We start from the raw sequence: 3,351 nt of genomic DNA, 5'->3' as shown, positions 1-3,351 counted from the left end.
CTGTTTGCAGTTCTGGAAGGATGTCATTATGTCCCCTTAAGGTGTTGATATGTACCAGTTCCCATACACATTTAGTGTTTCAAAATATATACAGAAATATATATTTGCATATGCTCCAATGAGCACATATGCCCACCTAATGCACATACACACAAACATATATTCTAAAGAACTTCTATAAGTTTTCCATATTCATGCTGCTTTTTGTCAAAGGATTTTGAAGTGCTCTGCAGACATTATCTAATAAGTAGGTAAGGGATATTACTGTGCCTGAATGTTTGTCCGCTGACCTACTGGGAATTCTTCTGGCGTTTCTGACAAACTTCTGTCAGCCTCTGGCAGGCAGGTGAAAGCACAGAAAGAAAAACATGGAAACAAAAACAGCCCTGCTTCATGCCTTCTTGTTGAAGTAGGATCACACCAGTTGAGGCCACAAGAGGAAAACACATTTGAATGCCAAGCACATAAAAGTCCTACAAAGGCAAACATCATAATTAGCAATGGATGGGAAAGTCAGCATGAGGCAAAGTGGTCAGTTTGATCTTCAGAGTTATCATTCATGAGTGTGACACTATGATTATACAATGTCATGCAGGTAACACAAATGTTAAACAAATCACCCATCTTGAAATTTCTTAAACTCCTACTTTACAACTTTAGGATCAGATGTGTTTTTGATACTTGTAATGTTTTTCTTTGTTAGATTCCCTAATGAATATAACAGTCTTTACCTTAACAGGAAATCTGGACTGACCATTTGAGGCCTGTTTTCTTTATATCTTGTGGCTCACAGGTTTGCTTTTGGACACCTAATAAATCACTCACTAACATCTAAGAATTTGACAATTCCTACTTGCAACCTCGCTGCTAAAGGAAGAAGTGCAAAATAGGTAACAAAATTGAGCTATTTCCATTCTTCTGATCTAAAATGCTCACTTGGTAGACATAGGGATCTTTTTCACCAAGTGTTCTTCAGCCTTAGTTTCAAATTTTACTTAAATTTGTACTGCAAATTGCATTGCAATTAGTAATTTCAAACCCTTCTGTCTATGTGTGGCTGTCATGAATTTCACCCTATGCCCCTTTCCAAGTTAGGCAGCTTTTTGAATGGTGGGAAACTCCAGGCACAGTGAAACCTTGTTACGCCTAATTAGTGAAAACATACCTTGCTTTCATTTGGTTGGCAGACAAGACAAAGACAATTACAGACCATGGCCAAATGGCAACTCTCTGAGGCCTTTATTCCCCTTTGAGTTATAAGGGGTAAGGTTTAGACCCTATGTGTTACATTTCCTTCAAGCATTGAGGACCTGAAGGGACAATGTTATTTCAATGTGAGTGAGCAATCAAGAAGATAGAATCTCATCCCAGAATCGTTAAAGGTAACAATTATTGTACTGATAGGTATGTAAATATGCTGCGATCTCACTGGAGATAATGCAGCTAGTCTGCGTATTGGTGTAACGAAAGCAGTGTGTGACCTAAAAAGCCTACATGTGTCTTAAAAAGCCTTGGAAATTTAACTCATGAATATATTATAGCAAATCAAACTGGCTTTCCCTTCCTCAGTAAAATATTCATGTTTGGCTTTCATGGAATTCCTCCTAGACTGAGGATGTTCAGCTGATTTGCCCTCTCAATAATACATTCAGTGGGCCTTACACCATCACTCCTCAAGGGAACAGAGTTGCTTACATGGTTTGCTTGCTGGCAACAAATTGTCTCCTGTGTGATTGGTAAATATAAAAAGCAGGTTAAAATTCCTCTTAAACTTCCATGGTTTCACCAGATCATAATGAAGACAGGCCTGAAATTTTTGTAGCTTTCTTTGAAAAATATTAAACTGACAAAGTTAATATGTATATATTTAGAAAGATATAAGTAGTGCATTAAAAAGGGACAACAACAAAAAAGGCAGAATTCTGTTTGTGCTTCTGTGTAAAAAGTCTTTGCTCCTTTCTTAGAATGAGGATAAAACAGTTCTTATAATTAATAATTTTTTTATTAACGATCACATAAAGAGTTTCTTTTAATTTTATATAACTTTTCTCTCTCTCTTACAGAAATAATCAAAGAAAATCACAGAACCCTGAGCTGGAAGGAACCTGCATCTGTTAGGTGATCAAAGGGACTTGGAGACTTGGAAAAAAATAGGAGTGAAACAGTGTAATAAAGTTAGTCCATAGACACTGCTAATGATATGAAAATCACTTAGTTGCTTTAGCTAAATACAGTTTTGAAGATTTCCGAAGGTGGATGAGGATTTAGCACATAGGATTGCACAGGATCAGCATATCTGAAGCTACAATGCTCTCAGCTACTACTGGGGTGAGTAGAAGTAGCTGATCTAGTTTTGTTCCCACATCTGAGATCTTTGGAATTTCATTTATTTCATTTTTTTAAGAACGTGAAAGTGGACTTACAGAAAAAAATTATATATAAGAAAACTCATTGTCAGAAAACATGTCTGGTTTTGTGTCACTGCCTTCTCCTTTTTGCATCTCTGCCTTTACAGCAGATTGGTTACGACAGGCTTGCGGGATGCTGCACCTGCCTGAGCACACGGCGATGTGCTTTGTTCCTCCCACGAGATGGAGCCTTGGAGTTGCCGTGACACCACGCACCTCTGCCCAAAGGAAATAACGGCCTGCAGGTGTCCGAGTCACCTTGCTGAGGTAGTCTCTGTGACATGTACCTCACACCTCATCAGACAAACTGAAATTGCACATTTTGACTGTCTCCAAATATAGGAATCTTTTATATAGTCTAATAAATGTGGACAGGTGCTAAGAATGATACAATCTAGCTGCAGAATAGTCCTCCAGAGTGGAAAATACAACAAACACCACAACTCTGGACATACAGCATGAGCATGAGTTGCTCTTATGAAATCTGAAGTGATGAAATCAGCAAGGCTGGTCTCATAGGAAGGAAAGGAAATGAAAGTGAAGGCAAACTTATTCCTTTACTAGCTTAGAACTTCCAGGTCAGGGTTTAGATAAGCTCTTATTTAACTGTGCTATAATCTCCAGTTCAGGCCTGACTAAACATCTGTAAAGACAACAAAAGTTAAAGCTTAGATCAGATCTTATTAAACAGAGTAATACTAGAAGTCTGGGTAATATAAAACCAGTGAAATAAAAACTTGTGATGGACAGAAGCTTTCTTTTATTGTCAGTACACTGTCTCACCCAGGAAGCGAATATACAGTTGTATCAAGAGTTGTATGTTGATGGCATGGACTCCACTGAGAGGATGGTGAGGCACTGGCACAGCTTGCTCTGAGAATGTTTGCATGCTCCATCCCTGGAGATGTTCAAGGCAGTTTGCATGGGGCTGTGGGCAGCCTGA

At 38.5% G+C, this 3,351-nt stretch overlaps 1 long non-coding RNA gene across 1 annotated transcript; it reads left to right on the top strand.

The window, feature by feature from the left end:
• Positions 1 to 1,288: 1,288 nt before the first annotated feature.
• LOC140247449 (uncharacterized) lies at positions 1,289 to 2,978 on the top strand. The gene is made up of 3 exons (XR_011902659.1): positions 1,289 to 1,382; positions 2,064 to 2,328; positions 2,516 to 2,978. It is a non-coding gene; the product is annotated as an uncharacterized lncRNA (long non-coding RNA).
• The last annotated feature ends 373 nt before the right edge of the window (positions 2,979 to 3,351 follow it).

This window comes from Excalfactoria chinensis, chromosome 1 (genome assembly GCF_039878825.1).
Source record: "Excalfactoria chinensis isolate bCotChi1 chromosome 1, bCotChi1.hap2, whole genome shotgun sequence".
NCBI lineage: Eukaryota > Metazoa > Chordata > Aves > Galliformes > Phasianidae > Excalfactoria > Excalfactoria chinensis.
This window is presented reverse-complemented; position numbering and strand designations above follow the sequence as displayed.